Genomic DNA, 18229 nt, shown 5'->3' with positions numbered 1-18229 from the left:
CTGTCTCGTTAGTTCTTTTATTACCTTAATGGGCTTTATGATTTTGTGGAAGCCGTAGTTAAGGCCCCATGGGGCAGAAAAGTGGAGACCATCCTGAGCTAAACCATCAATCAGGCATGATCCGGGGAAGCCTGCCTTTGTCAAGAACGGGGCCCATTCTCTGGGAGGCGCTTAGAATCATGTGGCAAATTCTCACAAACATTTTCTAGTCTTCACAGAATCTATAAAGTGGCCCTATCTATACTTTTGAAAACGAAGATACTGTCTTACTGAGCTAGACTAACTAGTTTCAAAGTCAGTCCGTTAGAAAGCCAGAGTTTAGATTCCGGTCTTCAGAGTCCAAGCCCAGGGCCCTTGGCTCCGCAGCACGCTGTCTCCTCCAGTCTTCTTGACTTTCCTCCTCCTTTGCAGCAGGCTCAAGTTTTCTGCACAGTTAGTAAGTCTTAATACACACTTACAGGTGCATGTCTCCATTGATTCCTATAGACAGGCCAGTGCAGACACAGTGTATAATAAGTATTTGTTGGTTTATAGTGACCTTCTCAACCTCAAGAAAGTAAAAGTGGAAAGCCTAAGCCTATTTCTTGAGACAATGTCTAACGTGAACCACAGCTATCATGTGGCCACCCAGAAGGCTACATATAGGATCACAGATAAGATGTCACAGGGCAGCATGAGGATCTGATCAGGAGGGAGGGAACTAATCTCCTTATGGAGATTCTAGAGAGCCAAACATGGATTGTTCTGAATTGTACGTTCTTGCTGAGGCATCTTTCCAAACCTGTGGTGCTGACTTCTGGTCGCTATCTTAAATGGGCAGGCCATAGAATGAAATGTTTCGGTCTTTCTGCTCCGCTAACAGCCCCCATGCAGGGACCTGAATTTTGAATTTGCTAGTGTCTCCTACAATTTTAAAGCAAGAGTTAAGAGATGTCACCAAAAACACACCCTTTTGTTCTTTAGGAAGAACTGTTTTGTTAAAGACATTCTTCGCGGCTTCCAAAATTGATAATTTTTTTTAAATACAATCCACAGAAGCTAATGCCTACAGGAACAGATTAGCTTTCTCTGTAATCATGACATGTATGCAAAGAGACACCTAGTGGAAAAGCATGTAAGTACAAAATCTACTCTGGGAGCCAAATGAAAGCATCCTTCTAATTCTACCATTTCACAGTCCTTCGAGTTCAATATGGTGTGTTTTCAAACTATTAGAATCATAAACCCTGAAGTCTAAGTTTTGCAAAAGTGCATCTTGTATTTATTTCTCAAGAAAGTGTTTGCCCTTTGGTTTTTTGAATTAGACTTTCTTACTGAATTCAGTCCCGGAAAGTAATGCAGAAATTACAGAGCAGATCACAACTGGACAACTGCTTTACCCAGCATTCCCTGTTCACGTGTAAGCTTTTCTGTGTGTGTGTTTCCACCTCTTCACAGACTTTGCATGTGAGATTTTCCATTTGTCGATGGGTTGATTTATTCTGGTTTGCAGTTAGGTAAAGCTAATGACGTTGTTATCTCCACCTGGCTTCCTGTGGTCACCCACTGTCTTCGCTCCTTCCTTATCTTGACCTTATCTTCTTGCTCAGCTACCCCAGCCTTCAGTTTACAGCTCGCTCTTCCTCCTCACTCTCAGTAAGTTCATTTAACCTCAAAAAGTAAAAGTCTTGTTATCACAAAGTAAATCTGTTTTTTCCTTCTATACCCATACTATTAAAATATGGTTGTGTTCAAATTTTATGTAATGAAATAGATACATCTAATTGCGGTTTCTGTGGCCTTGTGGGCTCAAGTTCATAGGATTTTTATTATTTTATTTATTTTACCTTATTTTATATATTTTGGCCCTAATCACACATGGTCTCCTAGATTTGGGGAGGACTAAAGTATACAATCTGGGGAAGGCTAGGAAGAGAAGGCTTGACCCATGCTGGGTAAAGGCTTTCCAGTGTGCACACCCTCAGGTCATTCATACACATCAGCAGACCCTCAGTTATCTCAGTAAGTAAGCTCAGTAAATTCATTGGTTCCCCAGTAAAACTTTAATCAAACATTGGTTTGACACTAGAACCTTAAAAGGGGATAAGGATTGTTTAGTATCCCCAGGAAAAGAAGTCTCACAACAGATAGAAAATTTATTTGTTAATGTTATTATGTCATAATTATTAAAAAAGAAAATGAGAATGTAAAAGATGTTAAAAGGATATGGGAATGGAGATATTTTCCAAAATAGAAAAAAACTGAGAAAGCTTAAGCAAGTGATGGTCTAAGTTTGCTATGATATATAAAGGATGAGACAAAAATAATATACACATAATCTTAAAATTTCTAAGGTCATAGTTTAGTCAACTAGTTGAAGGAACAAAATATATGTCTAGTCAAGGTTTATCTGAGAATGTTGGTTTTTACCCAAGCTTTATCTACATAGCACATGGTAACTAAAAGTACCAGACTGGTGGAACTAACCTTCTTGGATGTTTAACAGCCATACTTTGAAGTCTATACTATTTAGGTCAGAGGGACGTGAGTCAGGGACTTTCTATGTTGCCCTGGCTGGTCTGGAACCCACAGCCTCAAGGAATCCTCAGTTTTGCCAGTATTGAAACTATAGACACAGGCCACTGTCTCCAGCTCAGCTCATGGGACTTCTTTTTGGCTCATAATACTTTCTCTCTCTCTCTCTCTCTCTCTCTCTCTCTCTCTCTCTCCCACCCCCCCTTGGTTCAGACCTTATATGAATATGGTGTTCTGGTTCAACCCTTTTATTAATATATGCTAGGCAACTGCTTTACCACTGAGCTATAACTCCCCACTCATAAGATTTTACAGCTGTCTAGTGGAAGCCAAATTTAATTTCAAAGTCCAAATATTCTGAGACTGCCATACAGATGGTCCAAGCTTTTTGTGTTGACCTAGCAGAATGAAATATCTTATGGGGAAGAAGAAACCCAGGGACCCCAAAGCCCAAGTGTGCAACTGAAAACACCATATTGGTAGTAGAGCTTCCAGTTCCAGCCAACCAGCTAAAACTAACCCCAGAGATCAAAGACAACTGTCAAGCTGGCCCTTCCCAAATTCCTGACATGGGCTTTCTTCAGTAAGTAAGGAGGGTCCTGGTTCTTCCATGGCATAGGTGATAGACAAACATTGGAACCTTTTTCATTGATATTGGGAATAAGCCAAAGATGGTCATTACAATTCAACAACCAGAGGTACTGATAAAAGAAAAATGAGTGAAAGCAATGATGGTTAAAAAGAAGAACTTAAGGGGCTGGAGAGATGGCTCAGTGGTTAAAGGCACTGACTGCTCTTGCAGGACCTGGGTTCGATTCCCAGCACCCACATGGCAGCTACTAACTGGCCTTAACTCCAGTTCCAGGGGAATCCAAAGCCCTCTTCTGGCCTCCGTGGCATTGCACGACACAGATGCACTCACATACATGCAGGCAATACACTCATACACATAAAATAAAAATAATAAAATATTTTTTAAAAAAGAACTTAAGACTGCCAGTACTTTCAGAGGATATGATTTTACACGTAGAATCTACAGATAAAGTATTAAAATTAACATGTGGATACAGAAAGTGGCCAGATACATGATCATTATAGCAAATTCAATAATATTTCCACATGTAAGCAGAAACATGAAAATATTCCTAAGAAAACGCATATCTAAGAAAAGATATGGAAAACTTCTCTGAAGAAAGCTATGAACCATTATTGGAGAAGCTAAAGAAAACCAAATGAAGGATATGTGATGTTCATGAACTGAAAGACGATAGGTATTACAAACATATTTTATTGCCCTGTGTCACAAGGATATTGTTCTACCTTTTCTCCTAGACCGTTCACGTTTTCCCTTCCATGTCAGATCTACAGTCTTTCAGCACTTGATTTTTGTGTGTGTTTCCAAAAAAGTCAAATTATTTTTCCGATATATATATTTTATTGAATTTTTGTGCATTTCATACAATACATCTTAATCACATTTAGACCCCTTCCTCTATCTTTTTGAGACAGGGTTTCCTTGGAGCCCCAGCTGGCCTGGAACTCACTATGTAGACCAGGCTGGCCACGGTCTCACAGAGATCCACCTGCTGGGATTAAAGGCATGTTCTACCATGCCTGGGTGTTATGTAGGCATGTCCTCCGAGGGAACTAGAACTGAACCCCAAAACCCCAAGAGACTCAGAGGGGGAGGGTCTAGGGACAGATGCTGACTGGGAACGTTGAAGACACAGGGAAGCATGGAGCACATGGGGAATTGGAAAATGATTCTCCATCTGGGAAGCAGAGCAATGGCATGGATCTCAAATGTAGGGGAGAAAGAGCTCACAGGTACGCATGCCTTTGTAAGTGACCCCTTCTGAATGGCATAAACTTTGTTGGCAAGCCCCAATAAATATTCTTTTTCCCCAAGCTATAACTTAAGAGGAACATTGTGATGGTTTAGTTAGAACCATGCTCTCTGGAATGCCAGAGAGCACACAGGGGTCTCTCAGGAATATTTGGTGTGACACTGGCTAAATTTTTTTTTATTTAATAATTATCTCAGTATCATTTATAGCTTATAACTTTTAACACACCAAACCTAAGAACTTTCTTTCACCAAAAACAACATTAAAAACTACAAAAATGAATGAGAAAAAATAATTCACTACACAAGGATACATATCCAAGATATATAAAGAACTTGTAAAAAAATAATAAAAAATAAGCAATAAAAAAGAAAGAGGTCTTAGCAGATATTTGCCAACGTGGATAACTAATTGGCCATACACAAAGATGGGATTAACCTCATTAATAATCAGAGAAAATAAAAAGTAATAAAATAAAAAAGTACCATGGTACACCCAATTAAAATGGTGAAATTTTTAAAAATTGTGAGTACCAGGTATGGAAATGGTTTCAAAGTCACTGAAAGTGCCCAGAGGCTACTAACATTGATCAAAGACATATTTTATGGCCCACAAACATTACTCTTATGTATAGATGTATCCGATGGGCATGTTTGTGAACACTGAAAATTTGTATAAGCCCCTTTTTGTCAGATTTGTGAGTACAGTTGGATATTTTTTTAAAGCTATCAGTAGGGAAGTGAATAAATAAATCACAGTACAGTCACATGTTGGACTACATAACAATAAAAATGAAAACTGTGTCCACAGCAGCATAACATTAAGAGAACGAACAGACACAAAAAATAAAGACTACAAACTGCATGATTCCATTTCCATAAAATGATGAAATAAGCAAAATTAGATCATAGCGTTCACGGAAATACAAGTGGGTCATAAAATTACAAAGAAATTCAAGGATCATGTAACATCCACATACAGCAAAGGAATTGCCTTTGTAGGGGACATCGGATATAACTGATTGGAAATGACTCAAGAGGGGATGCTGAAGTCCCAAACATCACATTCCTTGACTAACGTTACAGCTGTAAGAGTTTCTGCTTCATGATAAATCGGGGACTATTCAAAATTATTTCCTCTCCTCAGCTGTATGCATACTACATTTCACAAGAAAAGTTATTTTACAAAGTGAGAACTAGACATGTTATCTTATAAAGGAAATGGAAACCCAAAGAATGCAGGTTAAAGATGAAAACACAGAACCAGATGAATATGCACAAAAAAAAAACAGTAGTGACAGTATTAATAGCTGAAAACACAAAATCCATACAAAAATATGAATACAAGGAAAAAGAAAGATGCCATAGGTTCTTTTTAAAAAGATAATCAGAAAATAGCCTTCACAGACATATAATGCATTCCCTTAAAATATGTTAAGCAGCCATGACTCTTGGAACTGGAGGAAGATAAATAACTCAACAATTATGGCATAGCTCTCAGAAATGAATAGCTTAAGCAGACAGTAAGGGATCAAGATGCAACTAGCACAGTTAGTAAATTCAGAAACGTATGACCATAGAACCCACCACTGTAAAACAGAGAATACACACTCAAGTCCAGCACAGAGATATGTTTTTAAACATGTTGACCTGGTTAAACTTCACAAATTCAATTTGACAAAGTATTTTCTTTGATTAAAATATATTAATTAAAGAAATTATTAATGAAAGCTTAGTGTTCTAGTTAGCTTCTCTATTGCTATGATAAAACAGTGACCCAAACCAACTTGGGGAAGAAAGGGTTTATTTGGCTTATAACACAGTCCATCATCAAGGGAAGCCAAGGCAGGAACTAAGGGCAAGAATCTGGAGCACAGACCACAGAGGAGTGCTGCTTTCTGGCTTGCTCCTCTGGCCTGTGCTCAGCCTGCTTTCTTATACAACACAGGCCCACCTGCCCAGGCTAACATCAACCACAGTGGGCTGGGCCTTCCCACATCACTCAACAATCAAGAAAATGCCCCCACAGACATGGCCACAGGCCAATTCAATGGAAACAATTCCTCAATTGAGATTCCCACTACCCAGGCATGTCCAGTTGACAACTAAAGCTGTCCAGCACACTTAGCTTTATATAATTTTTAATTTTTACATTATTGTTTATTTTTATGGTGTGTGTGGTGAATGCCTCTGTGTGTATGTGTGTTTATGTGCACTTGTGAAGGCCAGAGGTCAATGGTGGGAGCTCTTCTCCATTGCTTTTCACACCATTTTTTTAAATATTTTATTTTTTATTTTATGTGTATGAGTGTATTGCCTGCATGTATGTAAATGTACCTGTGTCATGCAATGCCCACGGAGGTCAGAAGAGGGTGTCAGATACCCTGGAACTGGAGTCACAGATGGTTGTTAGCTTCACCACTGGGCAAGGTGCGTCCACCCACGCAGGTGCATGTAAAGGCCAAAGGTTGAAGTCTGATGTCTTTCTCAATCTTTTCTCCACCTTATATTTTGAGACACTGTGTCTCATTGAACCTGGAGCTCACTGTTTCAGCCAGGTTTCTGGCCAGTGAGCCCTTAATGTCTGCTACCCACCCCTCTCCAGCAGGGGGGTTACAGGTGTGTGCTGCCACACCTACATTTTATGTGGGTGCTGGCAACAGAACTCAGAACTCAGGTGTGTGTGTGTGTGTGTGTGTGTGTGTGTGTGTGTGTCAGGGACTTTACAGACAGTTGTTGCCCTAGCCCCTTAGCTTTCCAAGCCCATATGACTGAAAACAATCTCACATTACAATATATATTTGGATTTTAAAAGTAAATTAAATGAAAATATTTAGAATTCAGCCTCACTGAAAATACACATTAAAAATTTAGGGACATGACTAATGCATTTTTGTGGAAAATTCATGCTGCAAAAGCAGCTATCTCAAAGCAAGAAAGGCTAGCACAGCTACACCAAGGGCTGGGCACACAGAATTAGAACAATAGAAAACAGCAAACACAAGAAAGAAGTAATGAAAGCAAAGCCAGATCAATGAGGAAAACCGTGGAGAACAGTGAAAGCTGGTCATTCAGAGAAAATTCAATAAAACAGCACTCCAGCAAGATTAAAGGAAGGGAGGAAATCGGATACAAATCAAAACTTTCCAGTTGCACCTCTTAACCTGCCAATGAGTCAACTTACAATTTTTAACTTCAAAAATTTCATTGCGGGGGGCCTGGAGAGATGGCTCAGCAGTTGAGAATACTGACTGTTCTTGCAGAAGACCCAGGTTCAAATCCCAGCACCCACATGGCAGCTAACAACTTTCTGTAACTCCAGTCCCAGGGGATTCATCAGCCTCTTCTGTCCTCCATAGGCATTGCACGGGTGCACTTACCTACATGCAGGCAATACATGCATACACACAAAATAAAAATAATAAATATTTTTTTTAATTTCATTTGGAAGTAGATTTAAAAGTTAAGCTTAAACCTAGTAATAGGCATATTAACTGATCTAATATAGATATATTGCCAACCAGTCTAGCATCTAATAATCTATCCTGAAACCTCAATTTATACACACACACACACACACACACACACACACACACACACACATTCCAAATCTAATATCTTTTGATGTATTGGCCAGTGAGAGTCAAAATTATAATTGAAATTTTTTTAATTATTCAGGAACTCAGAGAAAATCATTTACCTCATAAGTTTTCCAGGAATAATTATGCAGCATTTAAAGACTATTATATGACTTCCCCAAAATGATGGACAGTTACCTGGAATTGTGAACCAAGTAAAGCCTTTCTCCCTTGGGGAAAAAAAATTAAAGATGATTATAACACATGATGACAATTCTATAGCCTGAAAACTCAAAATCAAGCAAATAGGAAAGTTAATCGGGTTTCAGGGCCTGCAGCTTTCTTCCACCTATGAATCCCAAGCCTTTAAAACACAAACCTCCATCTCTCAAAGCTCACCAAAGGGCCTTGTATTTGGGCATGCATTTTTGTCTGACCAGGTCCTTTTACTTCAAAAAGGGCCTCGTCCCCTCCCTATGACACTGTCAATCATAAGCCCCACCTACCTGACACAGGAGCAAGGATAGGCTTTAGGATGGAAGCCATTCCTCATCCATTTACTCATCAAACATGTAAGGCAGGCCCTGTGCCAGGCAGTGTTTGAGGCTTAAAGACACAATACTGAACACAACAGACAAAATTTCTTTCTTTCATGGCATTTATATTTTGTGAGGATAAACAAAAAATTCTTTCTCAGCCAGGCGTGGTGGTGCACACCACTAATCCCAGCACTCGGGAGGCAGAGGTAGGCGGATCTCTGTGAGTTCAAGGCCAGCCTGGTCTCCACAGTGAATCCAGGACAGCTGGAGCTACAGGAAGACCCTGTCTCAAAAAAACAACAACAAAAAATAATTCTTTCTCAATAATCCTTGTTTTACCTGTTCCTATATAAAGTCAGTAGGCTGAAAATGTGCAGTTAGGGGCTGAAGCATGGCTCAGAAGTTAAGAGCACTCACTGCTCTTGCAGAGGACACAGGGTTGATTCCCAGCACCTACATGGTGGCTCACAACTCCCTGTAACTCCAGTTCCAGGGAATCGAATGCCCCCTTCTAGCCTCCCCAGACTCCTGCACCCACAGCCTGTGGTACATATAAACTCATGCAGACTCACACACACACACACACACACACATAAATAATAAAAAAATTAATGAATAATCTTAAAGTGAAATTAAAATATTAAAATAATTCGATTTGTGAAGTTGTAAGCAAATGCAAAATTTTATTGTAATTTGTAATTTTTTGTAAATATCATCAAAGAAGAAATGACTCCTGGGTTCTGTATCTAGTTCTCTCCTCCCTCAGTTCCCTATGTAGTAGGAAAGGCCATGTGACTAGCTCTGGTCAGCAGGATGGACAGAGGTGATGCAGGTTGATTACAGTTTGGAGCATGTTGATTACAGTGTGGAGAAGGCTAGCATGTTCCACACTGTCTTCTCTGAGGTCACTACTGACAAGATGGTACCACAAGGTGGAACTCATACCTGGCACCATTATTGGGGCCAAGAATCTGACTAGACAGGTCATAGGCTGTGGGGGAGAACCTGCTGCTATTGTGCTGCTAAATGGACACAGTATTACTCTGACTCCTGTTCATTCATCACTAACCCATAGATTGGTGCATCTCTCAACCATCATCAGAGAAGTTTCTCTTTGCAGTCGATGCTGATTAACACAGAGACCCACAACTGGTCAAGGTACAGAGAATAAGAGACTGGAGTGGCCATCCCTAAATGGGTCACCTATACACTCCCTCCTTCTAAGGCTCAGGGATCATCACACAAAAGGGGACAGAACCGTTGTAAGAATCAGAGGAGGTAGGTAACTACAAGGAAAATGTTTTCCAGACACAATGGGGCAGTTGTACATATGAATTCACAGCAGTTTTGACAGCATGCACAAGACCTGTGCAAGCTCAAGCCAGACAAAATCCCAGTGTGAAGGGTGAGGTGGGCACAAGACCCCACCCCTAGCAGAGAAGCTATTGGCAACTGATAGCTTTAAGGAGAGGAAGAGTCCGTTTTCTATCAGTGTGACCCTGATATGTCAACCATGCTCCAGTAGGTGGCCCCACACCCAACAGTATATGGATGATACGAACTTTTTTAAGGACACAATGTTGAGTGGGTATGGAAGTGAAGATACATCTTGGAGGAGTTGGGGACAAGGAGTGAATATGATCAAAATACATCATGTGAAATTCTCAAATAATTAATAAAGTATTATTTTAAAGATAGAGGAGCTTGCATCAGTCCAAGTCCTCGAGTAGTTCTGTGGAGCTGGGATCCTTCCCCTCTTCACCAACCAGCACTACATAATACGGTATAAGTAAGAAATAAAAGGCTTGCTGTGTTGAGCTTCTGAGAGCTGAGGGTTCACTTCAATGTCACCTCAAGGACTCTACCTTGGGGCTTATTAATTATTAATGAAAGTTCTGAGATTTATTTAAGCCCTGTTTAAACTTTTTCTGTGTAAACTGACATTTACCCAAGGGAGTTAAGTCTCTTTCTGAATGCTTCAGCTAAAGTTGCTGATGTATCCAGTGAGGGTGGCTGGCTAAATAGCAATGGAACTACCTGACAAGAAGATTTTGTGGTCCCCATGAAGCTGATTCCCCTTTTTGTATTTTCTCACAATCTACAAATAAGTACAGAAGTTTCTCTGAGAAAAAAAAAAATGTCCTATTCATTTTTGTAAATAACCTCAGAAGATTTTGAGATTTTTCAACCAACACTTTGTCATTCTTGGAATTGGATTCTGCCCCTTTGAAATCCATTTCCATATTTTTGAATGAAGATAAAAGAAAATGAAAAGTTTGAAATAGATCATTTGAAAAACTTGCAGATTCTGTTCTTGAAGAACAGTTTCTGAGTATGTCCTTAACTCACTGGTTCCTGCTTTGCAGTCCTGATGTCCTCAATTCCTATTCACAGTATCATATTTTCTGCAAAAAAAAATTATATACCTTCAAGAAAAAAAACATATATGGTCATCTATTCCTTTACCACTAGCACACAAGATTTTTAACACAGAGTTTATTTTAAAATAATCCAAGAAATCCTTGGAGTCCGAGTTGTTTCTCTATTAGAGGAATGAGACTTGGCCCCACACACTCTGTTCTGGAAGAAGTTCGCTAGCGCCCTGAATCACTTGGTAACATAAATCAAGTTAAGTAAGTCTTAGAACACAACACTGGTAGACACAACAAGAATAAAGAAAACATAACCTTGCGTTCAAAACTGCATTCGCATAAAACTTCACAATATTCACTGCCCAGCAGGAATATGTCAAAATAATGAGACAAGCACCTTATACTTTAAGGATCCTGGGAAGAACTCAAAATAATCACAGGCTGAGAAACCTCGGCACAGTGAGTGAGCAGTGATTGTGAACGGCTTGTTCCCACTACACATACTTGGACTGAGAACTAAGCCTATAATATATCAGTGACAAAATCAGCAAAGTTCCTTCACCATGGCTTAATGACAGTAAGGGTAGAAATATGCTAATATAACTTTGCCTTGGCTGGAGAACATTCCATAATCCTAGTGGCTACCTCAAGCCTTTCTCTTAGAAACAGATGGTAAAGGGGTGGATAATACTATAAAATTATTCAAGCAACCTCTGTCAAAAGCTGAGGTGCAGGGGTGTTTGAATGCATGCAAAATGACCTGCTAAGACAACTGCAGGAAGGTGAGAGATGGAGGCTGCAGTGTGGAGAACGGAGTGATGGATGTAGGAACCACAGTGTGGCTTAAGTGGAAAACAGAGAAGCATCTGTGTGTGTGCTGCACGTTGACTCCAGGTGGAACCAGGACAGCCCATGATGTACTTAAAAGAACTGCAGAAAGCATCACAGGGTTCATGCCACTCTTAAAGGCTGGAGATTTGAGGGACTGATATCAAATGCACAAAAGCCTCTAAGAGGGTCCCAGGCCCCAGCTGATGCAGGAACACTCATCACTAGCATCCTAAGAACTCTGTCATGCAGGAGACCATTATTCTGAGAGCTGTATTTACACTGACACATTGATCCCTGTAACAGTCTTAGTATACATTATTACTTTCCCTTTTAAAAAGGAAAGCAGTTAGGGCTGGAGAGATGGCTCAGTGGTTAAGAACACTGTCTGCTCTTACAGAGGACCCAGATTGGATTCCCAGCACCCACATGGAAGCTAACAACCATCCATAACTCCAGTTTCAGGGGCTACAACACACTCTTTTGGCCTCCGTGGGCATTGCATCCATGGGTGCACTTACATACATGCAGGCAAAACACTCATACACATAAAATAAAAATAAATCAAAAAATATTTTAAAACTAAAAAAAATAAAGGACATAAGTTGTCCTCTGATCTCTACATGTATACCACATCATGCACACACATTCACACACACATTAATAATAATAAATTTTAAATGAAATAGAAGAACAAGGGTCACATAAAAGTTATGTGCCAAGGTCACACAGCTAGCAAGTGTGTTGAAGACTGTTGAACTCTTGCCACTTGAGTTTAGAGCCTGACCTCTTCACCCTTGTGCTATGTCTAATTGTTTTTCAAGGTAAACACATTGATAATGCTTTTAAAATTAAGTTATCCAATTTGGTTATTGATGGCACAGCCTATTTTCATCTTAAACACAAAGTTTTATATAACAAGAAACTTTAGAGCCCATCTAAGCTAGTCTTCCAATCAGTGAAGAGTTCTCTTGTAACACAGGGATAGCCAGCCAGGCTCTTACTAGGTATCTTTCATGAGGGAGTCCCCTAATCTAAACATTTTACTAGAAAACTACTTGACTTTTGAAAATGGTAAAAACTGCTCGTTTTCATTAATACCTTGAGAAAACAATGTTATAAAGCATCGAAAGTATGGCTATGAAAAGCATCACTTAAAATTATTCCATAAGATATCCAACTTTATAATAAATGAATCATTCTTTACCTAAGAAGGCAGTATGGAAATCATATTGACCATCTCATCAAAATAATGCCTTTGGAGCTGGAGAGATGGCTCAGCAGTTAAGAGCATTTTCTGCTCTTGCAGAAGAGTGAGATTTCGTTCCCAGCATCACAATCACCAGTAATTCCAATTCCAAGGAATCTGACACTGTCTTCTGGCTTCTGCAGGTACCTGTATGCACATGGTATGCACACACACACACACACATGCGCACACACACACATACATTCACACGCACGCACACACACACACGCACACACACATACATTCACACACACACACATGCATTCACACATGCACACACACATATATATATAATTTTTTAATAAATTTTTAAAAATGTCCATCTGAGGGAGAAATGGGGAAAAGGGATATTTAACTAGGGAGGAGGGAAGGTTGTACAAGAAATCATGGGGATAAAGGGAAAAAAGTGTTCAAGAAAGGAGGGAAAATAGGAGACAGCCATTATCAAGGACAGAATGGGGAAAAGTGGGGAGCCTGAACTATGGAGGAAGGAGGGAGGGTTAGACAGAGAGAGGAGAGATAAATAATACTTAGGTTGTGTGAAAAACCAGAGGGAATTATACTGGTCCAAAAGCCTACTGAAAAGCATACATACAATATCTGCCCATGAGTGCATATGTATAGCTAAAGGCTAGATGACAAGAATCACAGTGCCAGACAGGAGAAGCCTCCCTTCAAGTTGTTGGTCAGGGTAGACCAAGAAATTCCCCAAATAACAGAGGCTGTTGTCACAGCCTTTGATTACCTCCCAGACCCTATTGCTGAAGACAGGACATACTCCGGATACAGGACTTGGAGCAACAGAGCTGGAACTGACCTGGAAGCCTCCTCCCTGAAGACTAGCTCTCGTAGTTTTGGAGGACACTATGCGAGCTGCTAAGGGAGAACAGCAACTGATGGCCCAACCCCAGCTTTGAAGCCCAATAACCACAACAATGAACAGCACAGCAAACTACATCAGCGCAGTAGTAGCACTTTTATCTTGGGGGTAATCAACAGCTAACTGAATTTAAAGCCCACTCAATGGGTGGAAACTCATGTGGTACTGTAAATATAGCCAAATACACATGGCTGGAGAGGTCACAGATTCTAGAGGAAACCCTATATCTGTCATATCCTATGACAAATGTAATTTCTTATGGTATGCTAAATATGGATCCTTACATTTACAGACAAGTATGCTAGTCACCACTCATCAAAGAAACTTCTTTTTGCAACAGATGGAACTGGTCAAACACAGAGAATAAGTGTCTGTGAGATGCCCAGCCCTAAGTGACACATTTACAATGGAACCTCTACACCTAAAGTTCATGGAACATAGAACAGGGTAGAGAAAATACCAAAACATCTCTCAATTCTCACTGGCAAAGTTGCCTCATGCAACAGAGGACTATTAACATGGACGGCCAAAGTGTAGAGTATAAGAGACTACAGAGTGCCTGTCCCTGGAAAGGACTCCTGTATTAAACTTCACCCACGGGGCTGGAGTGATGGCTCAGCAGTTAAGAACACTGGCTGTTCTTGCAGAAGACCTGGGTTCGAATCCCAGCACCCACATGGCAGCTAACAACTGACCGTAACTCCAATTCCAGGGAATCCAATAGCCTCTTCTGTCCTCTGTGGGCATTGCACAACACAGGTTCACTTGCCTACATGCAAGCAATACATGCATACACCTAAAATAAATAAAATATTTAAAAAATAAAAAATAAAATAAACTTCACCCACCTAGGACTCAGGGAGACCATTGGAGAAGATGAGGCAGAAAATTGTAAGATCCAGGGATGGTGGATGACCACAAGGAAACAGTTTTCCAGGCTTCTGGGAACTTGCTCATATGAACTTACTAGCAGTGTGACAGCATGCACAAGACCCATGTAAACTCAATCAGACAAAAGCCCAGCATAGAACTGGGGAAATGGGCAGGAAGCCCCAACCTTAGCAGAGGAACTGTTGGGTCACTGCTGGGTGAGAGGGTGTTGGTTTTCTTTAAGGGAGTGATGCTGGATAGGCTGACCAGGCTCCAGGGTGAGAAACTCACACTGACTCATCTGGGTACAAAAACTTGACTCATTAGGCCTTAACATAGATGACAGAATGGATGAAATCCAGTGGGAGGTTATGAGCAGGGTGCAGATATGGGAGGGGATCTAAATATGATTAAGATGTATTATATAAAATGCACATAAATTCAATAAAAATATTTTTAAATACCCATCTGTTGAACCCATATTGAAACAATAAGAATATACATAGATTTGAAGATATCTGACCAACTGAGTTACACACCAAAAGTGATGTTCATGTCAATGAGTTGGACAACCAGGACCAAGGTCTTCAGTTACTATGGAAAGAGAGTACCCTCTTCACTAAAACCTAGGATGAACAATGAGTCACAATTTTTCAAAGATGTTAGCAACAGAACTGGATATTGTAGAAACTGCATGTTGGGGAGACTCCTGACTTTACCCTATTTTCTGGCTCATAGAAAAGTAAAAGCTTTAAATTTACAGACTCATATTTTCTGAGCAATTGCCACAATTTTAGCTTCATCCACGTAGTCACAAAGGGGAGGGGGGTTTCTTTGGTAGATAACTCTGAAAATAATACTTCCCTTACATTCCTCAGCAAGCTTAGCATTGTAGTTCGTCTTGTATAAAAGAATTAAACCAAGAAAGGGACAGATGACCCAGTTGGGAACTAAGATAAGTAATCCTTTTACATCATTTTGTAAATCAGAGATGAAAGGGACAGTGACAGGAAATACACCAGTAACCATAGAATTCTAGTCTTGGCTAGTTTATTAGGGATGAATTTGAAAGGCAAGAAAATTATAATTCATTTTATCTTAATTATTAATAACTTTCTATTAAAATATACCTATCTCTAGAGCAGTCAAATTACAGTTGGGCATCTAAACTCACAGTTGCTTATGAAATAGATCCCATGATCCTCTGGTACTTTTGTAGTAATGAGAAGCTATTCTGCCCGGGGGCAACACAAACAAAAAATCAATCCATAAATTAGCAATAATTGTTCACTAAGCAATTCAATTCCCTGTAAAACAATCACCACCCAGAATCCATTTCCAAGAGAAAAATAGAGTTGGTAATTTAACAATGCTATTAGCTTTCCTCTGCACAAATACCAGCCTGGGGATAAATATACTTCATTTATTCTGATTTGGTTCATAAATTAAAATAACAAAGTAGAGGTTGGGATTTTCAAGTTATAATTGCCACTAAGGTCAATAACTTTGTAATTACGTACCAAAATGTTAGGAACTCCCTCAGTCCAGGTCTGCTGCTGGTGATCTATACAAGACAAAAAACAAGCATGTCATTGGCGTTCTGCCATAGAGGAGATCAGAATCCTGCCACATCACCCAAGATGAAGTGACAAAAGAACAAGGTGGTGAACTTCTCAGTGCTTCTCCAAGCAAACAAGGTACACTGCACCGTGTCTCTTGGGAAGGAGGACATGGGCAGCAAACTATGGGCACACATACCCAGATACATTTTTAGTTTACTTTTAAATACTTGGAAGAATGTGCACAGGAATTTAGAACTTCCAACTTTTCCTGGAATTTTGGCAGTGGAAAAGTGTTTCAAATTAGTAATCAGAATCTACTATTTGTCTAAACCATATATTTGTTTAAAATATAGATTCTTTACTTTAAAAGCCTACATATTTGCATCTCACAATAAGATAAGATTCTAGTCACTATGGAAGAAGGGTTAGCAAGAGCCAGAGGTGGTAGAAGAATATACTGGACACCAAGGGGCAGTTGCACATATGAACAAACAGCACTTGTGACAGCATGCACAGACCTATGCAAGCCCAAGCCAGACAAAAACCCAGCATGGGTGGGGGAGGTGGGCAAGAAGCCCCAGCCTTAGCTGGAGGCAACTGACAGCTACTAGGAGAGGGAATGTCACTTTTCTTTAAGGATGTGATGCCTGGTAGGTTGACCAGACTCTAAGGGATGGATCCATACTGAAGAATATTTGGGGAAAACAAATTAGACTTGATTGATCTTTAAAAAATAAATAAATAAGTAAAAGACAGACTGGAGAGGTGACTCAGTGGTTAAGAGCACTGGCTGCTCTTGCAGGAGACTTGGGTTCGAATCCCAGTACCCACATGGTGGCTAACAATCCTCTATATTCCAGTTTCAGGAGATCCTAAGCCCTCTTCTAACTCAATGGACATTGTACAATACAGGTGCACTTACAATCATGCAGACATAACACTCATATTCATAAAATAAAAATAAAGTTTTAAAAAAGGAAAAGAATAGTAAAAGGCATGAAGTCAGTCAAGGGGACAGTACAGGGAGGGCCCAGATGGGAGAGGGGGTCTGAATACAATCCAAATATATCGAATAAAATACTCAAAGAATCAGTAAAAATATTATTGTTAAAATAAGATCCTAGGACAACATGATCTATAAGAATATATCTCAAGGTCCATTTAATTACCTTTTTAAGTTTTCTCTCAGATGATTTTGGGGGATGCTGCTGTTTTAAGACAGGGTATCCCTGTAGCTCCAGCTGGCCTCCCTCTCACAGAGAGCTGCCTGCCTCTGCCTCCCACGTGCTGGAAGAATATGTGTCATAGGCCCAGCCCTCAAGTGTTCTATTTTGAAAATATTCAAGACTGCAAGAACAGTTGTAAGAATAGTTATCAGAGCTTCATCTGAATTTTTATATGACTAAAATTTGCATTTTCACCCTGTGTACATTTGGAGGTATACCGTGTGTGTGTGTGTGTGTGTGTGTGTGTGTGTATGATTGTATATATACAAATATTTACAAATATGCATATTGTTGAAGCATTTGAGAATTATTTGTGAATATATAGGTATTTCACTCCTTGATACTTCTGTACTTTCTAAGAATAATGATCCTATCCTAGCCACATAATCATATTCAGGAAGTTTTAAGTTGACAGGAGTATCTAATATACTATTCAAATAGCCCCAACTGTCTCAAACATGCCCTTTCCAGTCTGGAGTATTCGTCAAATTGGTTTTAAATCCAGGCACCACCCTAGGATCCCCACTTCATAAGTGGTATGTCTTTGATATTTATGGGGGATTGTTTCCAGAAGTCCCTGGATACCAAAGTCCAAGAATGCCCCAGGTCCTTATATAGGATGAAGTGATATTTACATATGACATCCTCCCTGTTTTAAATCATCTCTTGGTATGATAGCTAGTGCAGTGTGGTTGCTGCAAGGACACTGTGGGATTCTGTTTCTAATACATACACTAATACAATAATAATACAATAATGTCTGCT

The 18229-nt window shown here is 39.8% G+C and overlaps 1 protein-coding gene across 1 annotated transcript in view; it reads right to left on the bottom strand.

Moving 5' to 3' along the window:
• Positions 1-16240, bottom strand: part of Ipcef1 (interaction protein for cytohesin exchange factors 1) — a gene marked incomplete in the record, with an annotated part of 139668 nt that extends 123428 nt beyond the window's left edge. The window contains 1 exon segment of the mRNA XM_017794779.2: positions 16197-16240.
• Between the last annotated feature and the right edge of the window lie 1989 nt (positions 16241-18229).

The sequence above is a fragment of the Nannospalax galili genome, unplaced genomic scaffold, assembly GCF_000622305.1.
Source record: "Nannospalax galili isolate Female #2095 unplaced genomic scaffold, S.galili_v1.0 scaffold1087, whole genome shotgun sequence".
Taxonomy (NCBI): Eukaryota; Metazoa; Chordata; class Mammalia; order Rodentia; family Spalacidae; genus Nannospalax; species Nannospalax galili.
This window is presented reverse-complemented; position numbering and strand designations above follow the sequence as displayed.